The sequence below is a fragment of the Punica granatum genome, chromosome 2, assembly GCF_007655135.1.
Source record: "Punica granatum isolate Tunisia-2019 chromosome 2, ASM765513v2, whole genome shotgun sequence".
NCBI lineage: Eukaryota > Viridiplantae > Streptophyta > Magnoliopsida > Myrtales > Lythraceae > Punica > Punica granatum.
The window spans coordinates 18,952,420-18,974,378 of NC_045128.1; positions in this window are offsets into that span (position 1 = coordinate 18,952,420).

The following is a 21,959-nucleotide window of genomic DNA, read 5'->3' on the forward strand; positions in this document are numbered from 1 at the left end:
GGCCGAAGCCCGATGCAGTAAATGCGGGGTTGATAGGAAAGTGCAAGAAATGCGAAAGCAAAGGTCAATGCTGAGGAATAGCGTGAGGCGCTGCAATGCGGTGACGCTGATTTGCTTGCGGTCTTGCTTTGTGGAGCAGGGATGAGGACTTAGTGTTGAAATCCCAAGGAGCTGGATGGATGTAAGACGTTTGTTGTCTCAATTGTGGTCGATCAGTATTCATGCTGTCTTCTTGTGGAGAATTTTCTACAATGGGAAAGAAAACAATGAAGGAGCAAACTATATTCGCGATTTCAGCGTAAGGGCTTAGGGGATTGAACTAGCCTGGTAGGCGTCGTGCGAGCGCGCTGAGGGACATGCACAAGGTGTGTCGAGGATGCGTGCATGGGCAAGGTAGGGGTGTGCTCGCACGACGCGGAAAGGGCACACTGTTGTGCTGGTGGAAGCACTTGTAGCATCGAGGGACGTGTGCTCAACCATGCAATGACGTAATCGATTGCGCGGGATTAATGGGGAGTTAGTGTTGCTTAGATGGTTGGCCCTTGAGCTACTGATCGTCTCGCCGTGGAGGAAGGGTGAGGACCACGAGAGATCCACCTGCAAAGGCGGTCACAACTTTGTCTACCGTGTGGTAGTGTTAATTCTCGTGTAAAATAGTAAATAAATAGGATGCGTGCAATGCGTGAGTTTTCAAAAGCTAATGTTGTCGTTCACATTGACTCGAAAGGTTCAAAGTACAATGCAAATTTTGTAAAATAGAGCCTTAAGCTGATTTGCCACCACACTCGGGGTTTGAGCGAGCGCTGCCTTGGAAAGCACCGGGTCTAGGCGAGGGCCTTGCGGAGATATCTATCCTAGAGTGCATGTGTGGGTCTTCATGAGGCCCTTTCCTAGACCTCTCCAGGGCAGCGTTCGCTCAAGCGAGCTCCTGACCGCATCTCTGCATCTTGGCACGAGTTTGGGAGAACTCCCTCTGAGGTGGTTGGCCGGCGAGTTCTTCGTTTCTCAGCGACCTCTCGGTGATCGAACCTAGTGTTGATGAGGTCGATCATGCTGTCCCAGAGTATACGCCATCTGCATTTCGTGGCGGGTCGGTGAGGTTCTTGTGTTCTGGTGGACTCTGCCGAGGCGCGGGCAGGAGGCCGAGCAAGGCGTCCCTTACCAAGACGACAGGAAAATCCGCCTAGGACTCGTCAACATGAATGACGTCCTATTTTTTGAAAATTGCATGATGCATGTGTGCGAAGAGAGTAAATGCCCACGGCTTAATAGAAATTACATGTACATCGCTCTTGAAATGGAAAAGACTCAAGTGGCACGCAGGCCGACTCGATGGACTGTTGTCGGCGTCCGGTTGAAGGCTTGCATGGAGGCATAGCACGATGCATGGTTCGGTGCTACAAGGACCGTGCTATCTATGGATGGGGGCTCCCGACTCAAGGGTGTGAATTCCTTGAAATCGAGCGAGGATCTTTGGGGGCCGGTTCGGTGGCATAGCCGACTCGATCCGTTCCCTTACTCGGAACCTCTGACTAACCTAGCTTCCTATTTTGGCGCCCGTGGGATTTCGGACAAGGCACCTAAAGCTAGCATGATATGCAATGCATGCGTGAAATAAATGTGCGTAAGTAGATAAGCCGTAAACGACGGAAAGCAGTAAATAAACAAGCAAGCAAGCAAACGGGATTGAGCCCGAACCCTCTAGATGTCCCCAATGGAGTCACCAAGCTGTGCGCACCCGAATTTCATCTCGTCGGGGCACGCATGCGCGCGCCTAAGCAAACGCGGCTTGGGAGTGTCCACCTTCCCGGGGACGCGCGACGGACGCACGTGAGAAGGAGTCGCCACTTGCCATTTTACGACCCGAGGGTCGAGGGCCGGCAAGTTACCCGGGTCTAGGGGTACGGGGTACACCTAAATGCTAAGGCAATGGTCGTACGGAACCGAAAATTCCGAATTCGGGGGTTCTATTACGTGCGGACCTATATCCCGCACGCCCTCTCGGTACTCTAGCTTGCTAGGCTTGCCATTTTGTTTACTTACCGCGTGATTTAGAGTTGCGCTCGACTCGCCCGTTTTGACACCGTAAATTCGATGAATTGATCAAATTGGACCAAGAGTCCGAAAGATGAGTAGGCTTGTGCATCGAGGAGTCGGTTCACTATCTTAGCGTTACAGTTCATCGAACCGTGATGGTTGATTCCCTGCGTGAACCGAAACCACGAGTATCCAAGCTTACTCACCCTTTGGTGGCGATAGACCAACTTAACCGATCCAGCACTCGGACCTCTCGCTCACCGATCGGGGATCCTTACAAGGAGATGAATGAACATACAAATAGAATCCTCACAATGTTCTCTCGAACAATTACAAAGTATAACCGAATAAGTAAATGGATCCCGATCGGTTTGCATAGGGCCACTATTCCGCTCCTGCTCACCGTGTATTTTGAATAACCGATAAATAAATTAAGGCAACGCGGGCTCAAAGAGCCGGGGGTCGGGTCCGATCGAACCGTCGGTTTGCAGAAAAACGACTTGTTTCCACTGTAACCGTTGGATCGATCGAGCTCCCGGGTGATATCTAAACACGTTTCACGCGCTCAATCCAAATCCGCCTTCCACATAGGCCGTATTCGGAGTGTGACGGTGAATCGAGGCTAGATCCCATTCCGCACTCGGGTTGCACGCGCTCGGTGAGTTAAGAGGCGTTGGACCTCGTGTTCGGTGATTTGGGGCATTGGACCCCATGCAACACGTGACTTATGGGTTCGAGCCCGAACCGCAATAAATCATCAAAAGCAAGAATAAAACGGAAGAAAACTGATGTAACTGACACGATACAGAAAGCAACTGACAATTGTCGGTGAATACAGACAAGTGGTGTATTAAGTCGAATGTACGTGATTTAATCAGTTATTACCTGTGGTTGATTGGCAAACAATGCATCTAACCTAGGCAAACATAGAGGGCGGGCTAGGATAAGGTTCTAAGCCGATTACATGTGTGTGTTTGTTTTATGACTCTTATTCAGTTAAGTGTCACTGCGGTTTCACTGAATTAGCCAAACTCGTGTTTTGACTCTAGATTGGAATCTAATATTCCACCTATCCATTATCTAATGTTTATTTAAGTCAAGTACATGATTAATCCGGTTCTTCGTCTTTTTCAACTGAAATAAAAAGGTTCACCACCGAATCTACGATAGGAAGATAGAAACACCGAAAGTGAACGGAATGGGCCGTACGAATGAAACTCGCACCCGAACGGGCCGTCCCTTTCCGTCCATAAATCGAGGTGTTTCCGACTCCCTAAAGCCTAGGATAACGATGAATCACGGAATGACGACTATGCCCTTGAGTGGTAAAACATGTGATGTTCATATATAAATTAAAGATCGTGTGACACGAAGAGGTCTAAAGAGGACTCGCGCATCTCGACTCGAGCCGCCTCAAATTGGGCCCGGACTCGAGTCATAGTACGCGAGTACTTGCTAGACACAATTCTATTCGTGTTACACGTCTCGATGTTTTGAAATTATGAGCTTTTAAGGAAAAGGGCATTTCCGCCGTTCCATGAACCATCGATACGTTTACGAATTAATATTCAATTTGTCCAATTATTTTGTCCGAGTGATTTAATTAATCAAATGATGCGTCCCATTTCTCGTTTGTGGAATGGTTTAGTGATTGAGGAGTTAAACCTTGATTATTATGGGCTAATGAGATGATTGTTCGGGGTTAATGCGCCTAACATGTAAATTAACCGTGAAGCTAATGATTTAAACAAAAAATATAATTGCAATCAATTACAAGAATCGGTTTTAATCGTTTCTTGCATGCGTAAGACGCCAAACATAATAAGAACACACACATTTACAAAGTCGATGCCACCATGGTCTTGGAATCACAAATAAACATGTAATACAAACACAAACATGATATATAATGGAATCAATAAAATGGCATCGGCACGAAAAACGAGGTAAACCGTAAATGTAATAAACATGAAAACAGAGTCGGATCAGGGTCAAGGGGTCTATTTTGGATCTAGATTCAGTTTGGAGAGGGCTAAATTAGACCAAAAAAAAAAACAGTGTGATCTGATATGTCGAATATACGAAAAGTTCGGTAAATAATTTTTATTTGGAGTTTCAGCGCCCATAAAAATATGAACTTTTGTGTGGAACCTTAAAATAACATCAGGAATGTGTGGTAAAAATTTCAGTTCATTTTGAAGTCGGATGGTTCGCGAGATCTATCAAAATCAGACCGGAAACACCGAAATAACGGGTAAACATTTTTATCCGGAGATCCAGTGCACAGAAAAATCTGAAATTTTGTATGGGGACTTAAAATAACATCAAGTGTCTGTGGTAAAAATTTCAGCTCATTTGGAACTCGGATGGTTCACGAGACATATCAAAATCTGGCCGAGAATACCGAAATAACGGGTAAACATTTTTTATCCGGAGATCCAGCGCCCAGAAAAATCTGAAATTTTATGTGGGGACTTAAAATAACATCAAGAGTCTGTGGTAAAAATTTCAGCTCATTTCGAAGTCGGATGGTTCACGAAGTTGCTCAAGGGCCAAACCCGGGATCTAAGGAAAATCATGCGAAATGAGCCCCTAACACCCCATATCAAACAAATATCGAAGAACCTAGCTTCTCTAAGTCATAGAGGAGTCTTACCTAGCCTCGGAACACGAGGAAGGAGTCGGAGAAGTGGCCGTGGGAGTCGCAAGACTCGGCTTGAAGTCGCGGAAGTGAGTAATCCGAGAGAAAACAGCCGCGGCTAGTCTCGGGAGAACGGCTTGGCACGCGAGCTCCGGGCACGGCACGGTGCAAGGTCGGGCTCGTTGGACTCCTAAGAGGTAGATCTAGACGAGCACGGGCAGACCCGATTAATTTGAAGATTTGGAAAGCTTGAAAGACGAAGATTTGGATGAATCTAATGTCGCCATGCGTCGCGTGAACGGACGTTCGGGCGATTCGGCGCCTCGGGAGTCGGTTTTGCCCTGTCGGATGTTTGGAGTGGAGTTTAGCGTCCCTTGATCCCCGATGATCTTTGTGCATTCTTGCATTCGTTTCGGCGACCCTTTTGCCCCGCGGGTGATTGTTGGCTCATCGTCCTCGGTCGGGGACCGTTGGCCCGGGAAGACCTAGGGACTTTGACCGGGATTCTCTCAATGTGCCCCGAATGCCTTGAGGTGCTTGGAGGTTATCGTGAGGTACTCAGAGATCGTTGTGGTCTCTGCTTTCCGTGGAAATACCCGAAGGTTCACCGGGAGGCGTTCGTGATCACTGAAGCGTACTTCGGGAGATCGAGCCGAGTTTCGGAAGGTTGTCTGAAACTTGTTCCCCGGCCCTGGTGGTCCCTGGGCGCCTGTAGACCCGTTTTGAGGGGCCGTTTGCTTGTCAGTGGAGCGAACCCCGGGAGCTCTGTCAGAAAAGGCGTCCGTGGGGGATCGGGGTGTCCCGGCTTAAGCAGGATGTCCCGGAAATGCGCCCGGACGTGTCATTGGTCATTTTGGCACTTGGAGGGATTTTTGGAGCCCCATATTGGGCACCTTTCGGTGCTTCGGTGACTCAGTGATGAATAGTGCCACAGTGCCAGCTCCGTTGTTTTCGGGATTCCTCGTTCGTCTGTTCTTCTGACTGCTTTCTTCCGCCTTTCTCAGTGGACCGTGTTTTTCTTTATTGTTCATGACCCCGTGCCCGCCTATTTGCCTCCGATTGCCGGGCGATGAATAGTGTCCCGAGCTTCAGTCGGGAATCCCTGTGCGGGAAGCCGGTGGGCCAAAATGGGGTGCTGACAACGTCCATCCCCCACATTGAGAAAGGCCACAGGGCTGTCATAGGGCGTAGCTCGTTGGGCGGTGCCTTAATCTAATCTGCGTAAACTTGGCATCGGTGGCAGTGCCTAACATGCTTTACACAATCAGTTTCCATGGTGGACCAATAATAGCCTAAGCGCATAATCTTTTTGGCGAGCATGAGGCCATTCATATGAGGTCCACAATTTCCCCCGTGCACTTCCTCCATAAGACGTCGCGATTCGTGTTCGTCGATGCATCGGAGGAGCGTGGAATCAAAGGAGCAGTGGTATAGTATCTCGCCGCTCAGAAAGTAGTGCATCGCGAGGCGTCTGAGCGTCTTTCGATAGCGGCGATCGACAAATGGGGGATATTGGCCCGTTTGCAAGAAGTTCCTGATGTCTTCGTACCACGGCTTAGCTTCGGACGCTTCAATTGCGTTGCAGTGGGCCGGGCCTTTGGCCACTTCGATTTCAAGAGGTTCGATGATGTTCTCCTCTGAAATACTCGCCATAGATGCGAGTGTTGCGAGTGCGTCCGCGAACTGATTCTTCGCGCGTGGAGTGTAGGTGAATGAGATCTTCTCGAAGTTCTTCGCCAATTCCTCAAGATACTCATGGTACGGGACTAACTTCGCGTCTTTCGTCTTCCATTGCCCCAGCGTTTGGAAGATTGTGAGCATGTAGTCACCGAATACCTCTAACTCCTTCACCTTGAAATCGATCGCCGCTTGCAAACCGAGGATGCACGCCTCGTATTCGGCCACATTGTTGGTACAGGAGAAATCCACTTTTGCAGCGACTGGGTAATGGCGCCCATCCGGGGATATCAAAACCGCCCCAACTCCTGATCCCACAGAATTGACAGCCCCGTCAAAGTACATCTTCCATGTTGGCTCCTCTTTCTCTTCGTCCACCTGGAGGATTCCTTCATCCGGGAAGTCCGTGTTAACCGGCGTGTCTTCGTCGATCGGGAATTATGCTAGGTGGTCGGCAATCGCTTGCCCCTTGACAGACGTGCGGGGCACGTACTCTATGTCGTACTATGTCAGTTGACAGCGCCATTTTGCGATGTTCCTCATGGAGGAGGGGCTGTCGAGCAAATACCGCAGGGGGTCTGCTTTTGACAGCAAGCGGATCGTGTGATAGAGCGTGAACTGTCGGAGCCTCTGCATGACCCATACCAACGCGCAACACATCTTCTCGATTTCCGGATAATTGGACTCCTCCTCAGTGAACTTCTTGCTCAAGTAGTATATCGCCCTTTCCGTGCGCGTCGACTCGTCTTCTTGCCCTAGCATGCACCCTAAGGATTGTCAGCGTACCGTGAGGTATAAAATGAGGGGTCGATTCGGCACGGGTGGTACCAATATTGGCGGCCGAATGAGGTAGGCCTTGACGGTGTCGAAGGCCTTCTAACACTCGTGGTCCCACTCCATCGCTGCATTCTTGCGGAGCAAGCGAAAGAGCGGCTGACACTTATCCGTCAGATTTGCAATGAAGCGCGCAATGTAATTCAACTGCCCCAAGAAGCCGCGTACCTCCCGAACCGTTGATGGCGGGGGGAGCTCTTTGATTGCCTTGACTTTGTCCGGATCCACTTCGATGCCGTGCTCATTGACCACGAACCCTAGCAGCTTTCCTGATCGGGCACCAAATGTGCATTTTGCCGGATTGAGCCGGAGCTTGTATTCTCTCAAGCGATCGAAAAGGCGCTTCAGGTTGACAAGGTGGTCTTCTCCCTCTTTGGACTTGGCGATCATGACATCGACGTATACCTCGACTTCTTTGTGCATCATGTCGTGGAATAGTGTGACCATAGCCCTCTGATAAGTTGCCTCTGCGTTCTTGAGGCCGAAAGGCATAACGCGGTAGCAAAAGGTTCCCCACATCGTGGTGAACGTCGTTTTGAGTTTGTCTTTTTCAGCCATCCGGATTTGATTGTATTCGAAGAAGCCGTCCATGAAAGAGAACTGGGCGTGGCGTGCCGTATTGTCGACTAGGACGTCGATGTGCGGCAGGGGGAAATTGTCCTTAGGGCTAGCTTTGTTGAGGTCTCGGTAATCGACGCAAACTCGGACCCTTCCATCCTTTTTTTCTACCGGTACAATGCTCGCTACCCACTCGGAATAGTTGCAGACTTCGAGGAACCCCGCATTGATCTGTTTGACGACTTCTTCCTTGATGCGGAGGAGAAGGCTAGCTCGCTGTCGTCGTAACTGTTGCCGCTTGGGCGGGAATTTCTCAGTGTCGAGTGGAAGGAAGTGCTCGACTATTGAGGGGTCTAAGCCGGGAATGTCGGCATAAGACCAGGCGAAGACCTCTTGGTATTCCTTCAAGAAGTCGATCATCCGGGTTCGCTGCGTAGGGTCGAGGGCTGTCCCGATCTTCAAGGTGCGGGGCTCTTCTTCGGTGCCCACGTTGATCTCCTCTGTTGGCTCGACCGAGGTGATTTGATGGTCCTCGAGGCGACGCAAATTCTCTTCTATCTCGGGCACTTGACTGTCCTCGGGGAGCCCTTCCCCAAAGTATACGGGTTGGGGCTTATCGACGTGCTCTTGGAATGGGTTTGAATCGAAGTGTCGAGGATTTGGATTCGAGTGGAGCCTGGAAATTCGAGAGAATTGTCTTAGAAAAATTCATAACGATGCGAAATAGAGAGTAAAAGGAGGAGATGAAACGCATGGGAATTCAAAAAAAATGTGCGAGAGATTTCATTGATAAGGTGAATATGAAGCCATAATAGAAACCCCTCTCCCATCGTGTGGCGCATGGCTTACGCCGACACGTGGGGCACATCTTATACATGGATAAGCCTTACAAATCGGCAATCACAGCCGAGTAGCGCGGGACTAAGGTCCAGTTGTCAAGCTCCTCATTTTCCTGCGCCAAACGGATGTGAACCCCTGAAGGAAGCTCCTCGGTGACGGCGTACACGGCTGACGGAGCGGCAGGAGTGTTGTCGGAGTCCGAGGAAGGGCCGTCAAGGGTGCCCCCGATGGTGTGTGAAGGTCCGGGGAAGAAGTGCAATAGCGGGGGGACTGGAGTGCCCCTGTTGAGCCTCCCGTAGTGTGCGGCGAGGCGATGAAGGTGGTTGCCCTTGCGGGCCTCGAGGATTTCATGACAGGAGGGGCGAAAGCCGAGTCCCCTCCTGTGCTTGTACTCTTCGACTTCAATAGGGTGATTGATCCCCTGTCCACGCGCCCCAAGGCCGGTGCCGGGAATGTAATTGTTGCGTAGGAGAACCTTTCCTATCATGCTGTCGGCATGGGACGGTCCACTCTCTCCGTAGTCCCGGATGACGGAGATGGTTTCGAATGAGTGGAATGGGAGGTTTTCATCGTCCCCGACGCTAATAAAGGGCATCGCCGTCTCCTTGTAGATGGCGTAGTCCTCCTCTCCCTTCACCGTAATGAGCTTCTCCTCGACGATGAATTTCAGCCTTTGGTCCAGAGAAGAGGGGACGGCGCCGGCCGAGTAGATCCAGGGCCTCCCTAGCAACAGGCTGAACGCATTCGGGATGTCGAGCACTTGGAATGTGATGCTGAACGAGCACGGGCCAGCAACTATGAGGAGGTCGATCTCCCCGTTCACCTCTCTGCGTGAGCCGTCGAAGGCTCATACCGCTGTTCTGCTTGGGCGGACTCTGTTGAGGTCCACATTCATCTGTTTTAGGGTGGTCACAGGGCAAACGTTGAGGGCGGACCCGTTGTCAATCATGACCCGGCCAATGATGTAGTTGTTGCACTTGCAGACAATGTGCAACGCCCGCGAATGTGACCAACCTTCGGACGGGAGCTCGTCGTCCGAGAATGAGATGGTGTTGGAGAAGATGGACCCGATAGTCTCCTCTATCCTACCCGGGGGTATCCCTTTGGGAACTTGCGCCGAAGTTAGTATCCGGAGGAGGGCTTCTCGGTGCGGTTTCGAACCAAGGAGGAGGGAGAGCAATGAGATATGGGCCGGGGACTTGGCCATTTGCTCGACTACTTTGTATTCGCTCGCCTTCACGATCTTCATGAATGCTTCGGCTTCCTCCTCGGTCACCTTCTTGGACGGAAAAGGTGAGTTTTCAAGCACTATCCCACCTTCAGTTGCAGGCGCCTTCCCTTTGTCTCTGATCGCCGGGTTCTCGTACACTCGGCCCGAACGTGTCACCCCCATAACACTAAACTGCTGCTCAACACTCCCGAAACTTCCTTCATAGGTCCAGGGGACCTTGTTGTCAGTATACGGTTCTCGCGCGGGGATATCCACAACGAATGGAGCCGACGAAGCCACGTGTCCCGCGAATCCGACCGTGGGTTCCTCGGGAGTATAGTGGATCACGAAGGGAAGGGGGTCGTCTCGCGTGTCTTCGTCCCTCCCTGAGGCGCACGTGGAGATCATGTTGACGGAAGGTCCCGAACTCGGCCTATGGTCCGGGAGGGGGTTCTCCTGCACATTCGGGGGCCTCACGGCGTTGAAGGTGAGCCTGTTGCTGTCGATCCTCCTTTGGATCTCGTCTCGCAACCTCCAACAATTATCGAGAGTATGCCCCGGCGCGCCCTGATGATATTCGCAGCATTTAGACTGGTCCTGAATGGACGGGTCAAAATTCGGGCCTAGGGATATCGGTCGAATCTAATCGCCCGCAAGGAGTTGTCGATATATGTGAGAAAGAGGGGCAGGCAGAGGTGTGTATTGCTTGCGGGGTCGGTTGTGCGAGGCGCTGGCCTGTGGACCCTGGGAAGTGGGGTACTGTTGCGTCGGTGGAGGAGCTCTCGACACTGGGGGCCTAGGCTGAGGGGGCTGAGCTGACGTGGGCGCGTAGTGGTCGTACGATTGTGAGGTTATTGTCGGCGGGACCGGTGGAGCCGAGTAGTAAATTGACTGAGGTTGATGCTGTGGAGGCGGAGGGAAGTAGGTAGGAGCGGCAGTCGGTGTGGTCGTGAGATTCACCGAATATTGTTGGGACGCCTGATGTGCCGTATTGACGACGTTAACTGAGACTTCCTTTCCTCTCCTCTCGTCGGGAGACGGGGATGTCGCGGGGACCTTCTTTGATGACTCCTCCCCTTTACTGGCGGGGCCTTCCATCCTTCCGAGCTTGATCCCCAAATCAAGCTTTTTCCCAGCCTCGATGAGGTCGGAGAATGAAGAAGTGTGGGCCAACAGGTGCGAATAATATATCCCTCTCAGCATGGAGTGAAACAACTGAACCTGTTGTGCTTCGCTGATCGGAGGGATGTGTTTCGCCGCTTAGGCACGCCACTTAGCAGCGTATTCTTCGAACCTTTGGCCCCGCACCATCTCTTTTGTGCTCAGCTCCAGGAAGGTGGGAGGCACTTCTGCGCAATATCGGTATTGGTCGATAAACTTCCGGGAGAGGTCCTCCCGCGTCGGAATGTCCTCGACCTTCAATGATATGAACCAATCGAGAGCGGATCCCGACAGGCTGTCTTGGAAGGAGCGGATGACGAACTCCTCGTACTCCCAATACTGTAGCATCTTGCCCCGGTAATGGCGGAGGTGGTGGCGTGGATCCGTCGTACCCCCGTAGGTCTTGAACTTCGGGATCTTGAACTTCGGGGGCAGCCGCATGCCCGGGAATAAGCTGCAGTCACCGTAGCGCGCATCGGGTCGAGCATCATTTGCTTGTAGGGCTTGTATCGTCTCTTCTATTCGCTTCAGTCTGCGCTCTTGCTCGGCGTCAGCCTCGGGGAAGAAGTGTGTTGGTGAGGCGAACTGGGCCGCATGAGTCGGCGTGCCCGGTTCGTGGAAGGTAGTGTTTATGGGGGGTGGCGCCGGGTAAGAGAGGCCGGCATGGGGTTGTAGAGATGAGTAGGGGGGAAGCTCCGTGGTTTGGAAGTCAGTCGAAGCAGGTGCACTTGAGGCTGGGAAAACCATCGGCGGAGGGACTATATAGGCTGCAGTCGGGGCCGGCATGGAAACAGGCGGTGGGGCGAATAAGACCTGATCTGAAGTGAGGAATGCCGCCGGTGGAAGAGGGACGGCCGTGGGGGCAGGTGGCGGCGGAAACGGGCTGGTGAAGGGGTGAGCCATGGACGCACGTAGTGTTGGTGGTGCAGGCGCATCCATATTCTCCGGGGCTTGGGTCGGTGGAATCCCAGGTGCTGGATCGACCGTCGGCCCTTGTCCCCGGTGGAGGTGTGGAGCTTGAGGATGCACGGTTTGGCCTTCTAAGTAGGGCGAGCAGTTCTGCCATGTTGGTGGCAATTTGGTTGACTGTGCCCTCAAGTGCCGTGATGCGGGCTTGGTCGTCGGAGGTGGATGACGTCAGTGGAGCTTGTGGAAGGGGCGCCCCTGAAGACGTCAGGGGCGGGAGATGTGTCGGAGGGGCGCCCGAATACGCCGGGAGTATGCCTGCAGGAGTCGGAGGCGGCGGAGCGTGCATCGGAAGTGGTTTAGAATGAGCCGGAACCGGTGGGTTAACTTCTTCGGAGATGTCGACTCGATCCTCTTCCGCCATCCTGAGTCATTGACGGGTCGGATAACGGTGCGACGCTAGTTGCGATCACCTAGGTTCCAAGAATGTGTAAGGACAATGTCGACTTTTTGAACGATAAGTACGGGACAAGTAAAATGACGAGATGTATGAGATGCATGAGTTTTCAAAATGCGAATGTCATTACATTGATTCGATTCAAGTTCCATAGTTTTACAAAACAGAACGCACGAAAGAAAAGGAACATAAATGTATAGCCGACATCCCTTTACGCTCGGTGGCCGGTTGAGAGCGGCGTAGGTCCGAGCGAGGGCAAAAATAAATGGGCGCATTCGCTAATCCTAGGGGTGGGCGATCTCGCGCGCCCTTGCCTGCACTGGGTCCAACTTCGCGCCCAAGCGGGCCATCTCCCTGCCTAGATGCGCGACTCGAGCCAACTCTGTCTGAAGCTCCCTGTAGTCTGCGACCTCTGCGCGGGAATCAACAAGCTCGCAACGGAGCCTATCTCGTTCCTCCCTGATGGCCTGTAGCTTCGCGCGCATGGTCGCTTGGGTGGAGCTTTCGGCTTCGAGAGCGGGGGTAGATGTAGCTCGGGGAGTCGGGGTGGCCTGGGACCGTTGTGGTGGTGTCGATCCCTGCGGGTAGAACCAGGCCAAGTATGCTGATGTGGTGGAGAATGCTCGCTCCTCGTCGGTGGGGTGCTCGGGGAAGTACAGACGCTGTATGGTGCTAGCGTCCCGTTGACGGCGGATCTCCCGAATCTGCAGGAATCTTGCGGGGGCCGTGGATGTAGAGTCAGCCCATTGGATGCGGAAAGGTAGACGGTCCGCCTCGGCGGGAATGTCTTGTAGGCCACCGAGTTGTCTGATTACCCAGCCGGGGAATATGAGCGTGCTCCCCAAGTGGCTAAGAAGGGGGACTCCCACAATCCCGGGACATCCTGTGATGATGGGGCCGTCGGGGTTCCATCGGGCGACCCATAGGAACCGCGAGGGCGTCAGCTCGCGCCAAAAGTGCCTCCATTCCGAGAAGCTGTGCTCGAGAGGTGGGATAACCGGTACCAGGCGCTCGATCAGCGAGCGCTCGTCAGCGATGTAGGAGAATGGATGTGATGAGCAAAAGGGGCGGATATGGGCGAGAAGCCAAATCTGCAGTAGGTGCGGGAATCCTCTTATCCTGCCGCGCCGAATCTCTCTAACATAGTCTAGAGACCGAACGGTCTCGGCTAACAAAGCCTCCACGTAACTATGGCCTCCTACCGCTTAGAGGACGACTTGGGTTATAGCCCCGTCAATGAGGTTCGGCGAGTACGGGAACAAGAGAGTGCCGAAGACCAAGAGCAGGAATCCGTGACACGTGTCGTGCTGATAGGATGCCGTCGAAGGTGTCAACGCGCGGAGGAGCGTCCAATCGGAGAGCCATGCGATCCTGATGCCGTGGTCCCATCCTTGGTGAAGCTCTTCGTGGATGTCTTGGGTGGGTATGCCGAGGAGGCTAGAGAGCTGACTCCGAATGGTCGCGAACGGGTTGGGCACGAATATGCCTTGGGTCGTGGACGTGGGCCTCTGGATGAGTGCCGTGTACTCCTCGATCGTAGGGGCTAACTCCGTCCCCTGAAAGTTGAATACTGCGTGCTCGGAGTCCCAAAACTCCATGGCGGTCCTCAAGAAGATCCAATCCACCGGGGTTTCAGTGAACATAACCATATCTCCGATGATGCCCCGAATGAAAGCATGATCCACCGGCTGGAGAGTCCTCCAGATGCGCATGATATCTTGTCTTGGCGGTGTGATTGCTTCGAGCCTGAGACCGGGAGCCGGGCGATCCATCCTTACCTAGATGGAGGAGATACCGGCTTAACGTCTTAAGAATCAAATCAATGTAATGTCCTAGGTTTTTCGGAAATAATGTATGCAGTGCGGAAAGATAAGCTATAATCACGTTCTTTACAGAATACATCGCTCTTTCTTACAGAAAAATACAAAATGCCCGTCCTAAAAAAAATTACGGGCCGACTCAAAGACTCGACTTTTGGGTCGGTTGACGGCATGGAGGAAAAGATTGGTCCAGAATGACGGTCCCTGTGTATGCATGGTTTTTGGCGCTACTGGGAGAACCGCTAACTAGGGATGGGGGCTCCCGATACAAGGGTGTGAATTTCTTAAAATCGAGCGAGGATCTTTGGGGGCCGGTTCGGTGGCATAGATGACTCGATCCGTTCCCTTACTCGGAACCTCTGACTAACCTAGCTTCCTATCTTGGTGCCCGTGGGATTTCGGACAAGGTACCTAAGAACCCGCTAGAATGATGCGATGCAAATGCAAGAAATAAATGTGCTTGAGAATAAATGTACGGAAAGCGGTAAATAAACTTGCAAGCGAGCAAACGGAATCGAGCCCGAACCCTCTAGATATCCCCAGTGGAGTCGCCAAGCTGTGCGCACCTGAATTTAATCTCGTCGGGGCACGCATGCGCGAAGCCTAGGCAACGCGGCTTGGGAGTGTCCACCTTCCCAGGGACGCGCGACGGACACGCGTGAGAAGTAGTCGCCACTTACTGTTTACGACCCGTAGGTCGAGGGCCGTTGAGTCGTCCGGGTCTAGGGGTACGGGGTACACCTAAATGTTTACAACCCGTAGGTCGAGGGCCGTTGAGTCGTCCGGGTCTAGGGTACGGGGTACACCTAAATGCTAAGGCAATGGTCATGCGGAACCTATAATTCCGAATTCAGAGGTTCTATTACGTGCGGGCCTATATCCCACACGCCCTTTCAGTACTCTAGTTTGCTAGGCTTGCCGTTTTATTTATTTACCGCGTGATTTAGGGTTGCACTTGACTCGCCCGTTTTAACACCGTAAAATCGTTGAATTGATCGAGTTGGGCCAAGAATCCGAGAGATGAGTAGGCTTGTGCGTCGAGGAATCGGTTCACTATCTTAGCGTTACAGTTCATCAAACCGTGATGGTCGATTCCCTGCGCGAACCGAAACCGCGAGCATTCGAGCTTACTCATCTCTTGATAATAATGGACCGACTTGACCGGTTCGACACTCGGACCTCTCGCTTGCCAATCGGGGATCCTTACAAATGAATGAGTAGATGTACAAATAAGGTCCTCACAATGTACACTCGAATAATTACAGAATACAACTGAATAAAGTAAATGGATCCCGATTGGTTTCCATTGGGCCAATATTCCGCTCCGGCTCACCGTGTGTTTTGAATAACCGATAAACAAATTAAGGCAACGCGGGCTCAAGGAGCCGGGGGTCGGGTCCGATCGATCCAACGGTTTGCAGGTGAACCGGTTGATTCCCACTGTAACCGTTGGACCGATCGAGCTCCCGGGTGATATCTAAACCCGTTTCACGCACCCAATCCAAATTGCCTTCCACATAGACCGTATTCGGAGTGTGACGGTGAATCGAGACTAGATCCCATTCCGTACTCGGGTTGCACGCGCGGTGAATTAGGAGGCGTTGGACCTCGTGTTTGGTGATTTAGGGCGTTTGACCCCGTGCAACACGTAACCTATAGGCTCGGGCCCGAACCGCAACAAATCAGCAAAAAGTAGATAGAGAACAGGAGAAAACTAACAAACTGATGAAAAACAAACAATAACTGACGAGTATCGGTGAATACAACCAAGTTGTGTGTTAAGTCGAATGTACGTGATTTAATTAGTTGTTAACCGAGGTTGATTAGCAAACAATGTGTCTAGCCTAAGCAAACACAGATGGTGGACTAGAATGTGGTTCTAAGCCGATTGTATGGGTGGATTTGTTTTAGTGCTCTTATTCGGTTAAGCGTCACTGCAGTTTCACCGAATTAACCAAACTTGTGTTTTGACTCTAAATTGGAATCTAATATTCCGCCTATCCATTATCGAATGTTTGTTTAGGTCGAGTGCACGATTAATCCGGTTCCTTGTATTTTGTAACTGAAATAAAATGTTCACCACCGAATCCCTTCGGTAGGAAGATAGAAACACCGAAAGTGAACGGAATGGGCCGTGCGAATGAAACTCGCACCCAAACGGGTTGCCCTTTCTCACCCATAGATCGAGGGGTTTCCAACTCCCTAACGCCTAGGATATCGGTGAATCTCGGAATGACGATTATGCCCTTGGATAATAAAACGTGTGATGTTTGTGTACGAATTGAAGATCGTGTGACACGAAGAAGTCTAGGGAGGACTCGCGCGCCGCGACTCGAGCAGCCTCAAATCGGGCTCGGACTCGAGTCGTAGCACGCGAGTACCCGCTAGACGTCGATTCTATTCGTGTTACACGTCTTGGTGTTTTGAAATTGTGGGCTTTTTAAGGAAAAGGGCATTCCCGCCATTCCGTGAATCATCGATACGTTTACGAATTAATAATCAATTTGCCCAATTGTTTAGTCCGAGTGTTTTAATTAGCCGAATGGTACGTCCCGTTTAACCCGTTGGTGGGATTCTTCGATATTTATCGTTCCATGTTGCGGTTACGGTTTTGACAAGGGATATTCGGATCTAACATGTTCTAATGAGTAATGAACGCGTGGACAACGAGTAAACGAAAATGTAATTACGAACAATTCAAAGGATCGGCCTCGGAAGGACGGGGAGACCAACCGAGACTCCAAAGAGGTCACGGATGATTCGGCCACCTCTCATGGGCGTGTGGTCCAAGGAAGCTCTCGGCCACATCCATCAAGGGTGGTCGTGAGCTTCCATGGCTCACACGGGTCGGGAGGGTTTCTCCGGCCCCGATTCGGGTCTTTTCCCGTCATGCATAATGTGCTACGTGCGATTAACGGTAAAAATACGTAGGAGTCGGCTCGTTTCGAGGGAAAAGAGACCGCCCTAACCCCGGACAAGCCAAGGGGGCTCACGGGTCTCTCCCTTGAGACTAGGCCGTGAGTCCCATGGCTCCCCCGTGGCCTAGGGAGTCTCTTTCACCCAGATTTAACCACCTCCTTTCGTTTGACCGCTTCTTAGCCACGGTTCAAGACTTCCCACACCTAGAGAGGGCTTAATCCGGGAAGAGGAGAGGGTCATGGACCCTAGGAGGCCGAAGAGGCTCACGGCCTTCCACCGTGAGGTTCGGCCGAGAGGCTCTAGGGCCTCCTCGAGTCCATGCTGATCTCCTCCACTCGGATCCGACCCTCCCTACGTTAGACATGCATGTCAACACGATGTATGAACGTGAATAATAAAAGAAGTGTACGTGCGACGATGTATGGCGTGCATGGGAGCATGGATCCGGAGGGAAGGAAAAAAACGCAACCTTTCATGCATCCCGAACCCTTAAGACGCATAAACACTTCACACAAGTAAAGATCGAAGATCCTAACTTCTCTAAGTTATAAAGGGATGTTACCTAGCCTCGTTACAAGAGGAAAAGAGTCGGGGAAGCGGCCGTGGGAGTCGCGAGACTCGGGTTGAGCTACGGGTGGAATGACCCGAGAGGGGGGCGTAGCCGCGGCAGTTTCGGGAAAATGGGTCGGCACGCTTACTCCGGTTACGGCACGGTGCGAGATCGAGCTCGTTGGACTCCTAAGAGACAGATCTAGACGCCCGTGGGTAGTCTCGAACGTGCCAAGCCCTGGACAAGCTTGAAAATATGAGAGAAAGTTCGGTAAAAGAACGTGAAGAACCCGGTAAAGGAGAAACGGATGAACGATGGTTGTGCACGGTTGATCGGCCCTCGAACTGTAACCACCTCTTCACGGGGGAGGGTGAGGGTTGTGAGGAACCCTTTGAACGTGATGGCACGACTCGCCAAAGTCGTGGAACGAAACGGCACGCGTAGAGGGCTCGGTGTGCACCCGGTAACGTCTAGGGACCCGATTGCTCTTGTGACTGGAACGTGATGTTGGGGGCCTCAAATGGAAAAACTAAGCCCGGAAATGGACTTAGGGGGTGGGAAATATGTAGGCTAGGGAGTTTGGTGATTTTTGGTTTAAGTCGGGTCGGGTGGTTATCGGAATACCGGGCGGTTTTTCAGTGATTTTGGCCGGTTCCGGTTCTGGGATGGGCTGTGCCGAGCTGGGGGAGAGGGCTGGAGTTTGAGAGAATTCTTGAGAGAAGTTGGCTTGAGAGAGAGCGGAATTGAAGAAGTGATTAAGCTTAATGATGAATGGGGGAGCTCACGGGTCTCTCCCTAGAGACTCGGTCGTGAATCCCGTGGCTCAATCCGTGGCCAAGGGAGCCTCTCCCGTCCGGATCCGAGCTGTTACCCGTCATGGCACGCAAGCTTGAATATCATATGGGCATGGCATGGTCGTGCATAGGGATATAATGGACGCACGTTGCATGGAAGTGCATAGGAGACATAGATCCGGAAGAAAAGAGCAAGCTTTCATACATCCGACTTCTTTAAACCAATATTAACGCTTCATGTAGACGAATATCTAAGATCCTAGCTCCTTTAAGTCGTAAAGAGATGTTACCTAGCCTCGGTGTACGAGGAGAAGAGTCGGGGACGTGGCCGTGGGAGTCGCTAGACTCGGTTTGAAGCTACGGGTGGGTGACCCGGGTGGAGGACAGCCGCGACAGCTCAGGAAGAACGAGGTCGGCACGCTTGCTCCGACCATGGCACGGTGCGGGGTTGGGCTCGTTGGACTCCTAAGAAGCAGATCTAGATGTCCGTGGGCATACCCGAATGTGCCAAGCCCTGGACGAATCGGAAATAGTGAGAAGAAACTCGGTATGAACCCGAATGACCCGGTAAGAAAAAAAATGATGAAACGGTGGTTGTGCACGGTGGATCGGCCCTCGGATCATGACCACCTCTTCACAGGGGAGGGTGAGGGTTGTGAGGAACCCTTTGAACGTGATGGCACGACTCGCCGAAGTCGTGGGAAGAAATGGCACGTTGTTCGTGGCTCGGTGCACGCGTGTAGCGTCCTAGGGAGCCGATTCTTCTCACGGCCAAAACACGTTGATGGAGGCTTCAAATGAGAAATCTAAGCCCGGAAATGGACTTAGGGGGTGGGAAATATGTGGGCTAGGAAGTTTTGTGACTTTTGGTTTAAGTCGGGTCGGGTGGTTACCGGAATACCAAGTGGTTTTCCGATGGTTTCGGCCGGTTTTGGCCTTGGCTCGGGATGGACGAATGAGTGGGAGTGGGCTGGAGTTTGAGAGGATTCTAGAGGGAGATTGGCTTGAGAGAGAATGAGAATGAAGAAGTGATTAAGTCTAATGATGAAAGGGAACTTATAGGGAGCTCTAATGGTGTGATTAAGTGAGCTTGATCGCGGTTAGTGAGCCTAATAGGGGGCTGCCGAAAATTGGAGGGAGATTAGGATGGGGAAAATGTCATGTTGAGTGTAGGGGAAGGCAAAGGAGAGTGATGGGTGTGATGGATGGGTGATAGGAAGTGAAAGATGTGAGGGAAAATTTGAATTTGTGGTGGGGAAGGCTTGGAGCCGCCGACCATAGGGGCAAGCCGCGGCTGATTGCGGGCGAGCCGTGGCTTGGAGGGTTGAGCCGCGGCTTGGGGTTGAGCCGTGGCTTGGCGGCTTGGCTTGGCTGAGCTGTGGGTCCCATTCGATTAAGAGAAAAGCCGGAAAACGCTTGAGACTTGATCGAGTTCGCATCCGATCTCCGATATCCAATTAATTTATTGATTTGGAATGCTTGAACGAAGAGGATTTGAATGAGCCTAATATCGCCATGTGTTTTGTGTGAACGGACGTTCGGGCGACTCGGCTCTTCGAGGGTCGGTTTTGCCCTGTTCGGAAATTCGGAGTGGAATTGAGCGTCCCCGGTCCCCGATTGTTGTTCGTGCATCTTAATGTTTGTTTCGGTGACCCTTCCACCTCGTGAGACATCGTTGGCTCGTTGTCCCCGACCGAAGACTTTTGGCCCGGGAAGATGTAGGGACTTGTGACCGGGGCTTTCTCAGTGTTCCCCGACTGTCTTGAGGTGTTCGGGGATCGCTGTGATCTCTGTTTTCCGTGAATGTGCCCCGAAGATTCATTGGGAGGCGTTTGCTACCACTGAAACGTCCCTCGGGGAGCCCTGTAGAGTTCCGAATGGTCGTCTGAAGCTTGTCCCATGACCTCGGTGGTCCCTGGGTGCCTGTAGGCCCGTTTTAGGGGTCCGTTTATTTGTCAGTGGAGCGGGCCCCGGGAGCCCTGTCAGAAAAGGCGTCCGTGAGAGATCGGGGTGTCCCGGCTTATGCGGTATGCCCCGGAAATGCACCCGGACGTGTCGTTGGTCACTTTGGCACTAAGGGGGATTTTTAGAGTCCCATATTAGGTACCTTTCGGTGCTTCAGTGATTCGGTGATGAATAGTGCCGCAGTGCCAGCTCCGCTGTTTTCGGGGTTCTTTGCTTGTAAGTTCTTTCGACTGTTCTCTTCGACTTTTCTAATGGACCTAGCTCTTCTCCTATTGTTCATGACTCCGTGACCGCACGTTCGCCTCTGATTGCCGGGTGATGAATAGTAATCCGGGCTTTGATCGGGGATTCTCATGTAGGAAGCCAGTGGGCTAAAATGGGGTGCTGACAGCTTGCCCTTCTTTGGTTGCATGCTCGGTTAGAGGATGTAGCCAAAGATTATAAGAAGCACCCCCCCATTTTAGGCCCGGCGACTGCTCTGATGCCGCTCCCCCATGGCTGCTGCTCCCACCTCGTTTGGACATGTCGGGACATTGCGCTAGAAATTAAGACCGAGATAGACCCGAAAGAAGTCGGGATGGACTCGAAGAAAGCAGGATAGACCTGAAAGAAACCAGGGTAGACCTGAACAAGAAATTAGAACCGGGATAGACCCTGTCAGCACCCCATTTTGGCTCACCATTCCAAACAACGTTATCAGCAATGATCCAAGCCACAACTTGAGCAGAATACAGAAAACGGCTCGACAGAGCAAGAAATCACTATTTATCCTCAAGTCGGCAAAATTGAGCAAATGACCCATGGATGTGACAGAAGGACTCCAAGGGTCACCAAAAGGCAACAGAGCGACCAGAGAGCTCAACAATGTCCAAAACCAGCATTTTTAATATATCACACGGACGACACTATTTTTCGATAGTTCGCTCGGTCGTCGGAAAATAGCCAATATTGGACTCCAAAAATCCACTTCAATGCCAAATAGATGAAAAGTGTCCTCAAAGGCATTTTGCAAATCATCTGCTCTATACAGAACAACTTTCTGTATACAGACAACTTTTCAGTGGAAGTCCAAAAATGCCGGTTTCCTGGAGAAAAGTTAATTCCAAATATCAGGCGCGGCCATGCCCCACCAGCACATAGAGCATGAACAATGCTTCAGATTGTCTCTTGGAAGTCACATAGACACTTCAAATGACTTCCGAGTGGCAAAACAAGCATAACCTTCTTCAGAAGAGCATAGCCGAAGACTGGTCTGATGGAATTATGGCAAACGAAGTTCATACCACATTGCCCTAAAAACTCTAGCGGACATTCGCAATTGGGCAAAACGGACAGCAAAACGCTTATCAGTTTCCCGAGTAACCTCCGGGGAGCGGAAATGGCCATTTTCGGTGGAAATGCATATCCGGAGGTTCTTTTCACGGAAACTTGAGGTCGAGTGTCTACCTTACATCATGTTAGCCTTCTCAAGGCTCAACGTGGAATCGTCAGAATAAACCACACGACTCATCTAGACCTCCCGAGTAATGCGTTAGAGGTCTCGTATACACTTTTCAAGTCCTTGGAGGTCTGAACTTGACAAACAGAGAT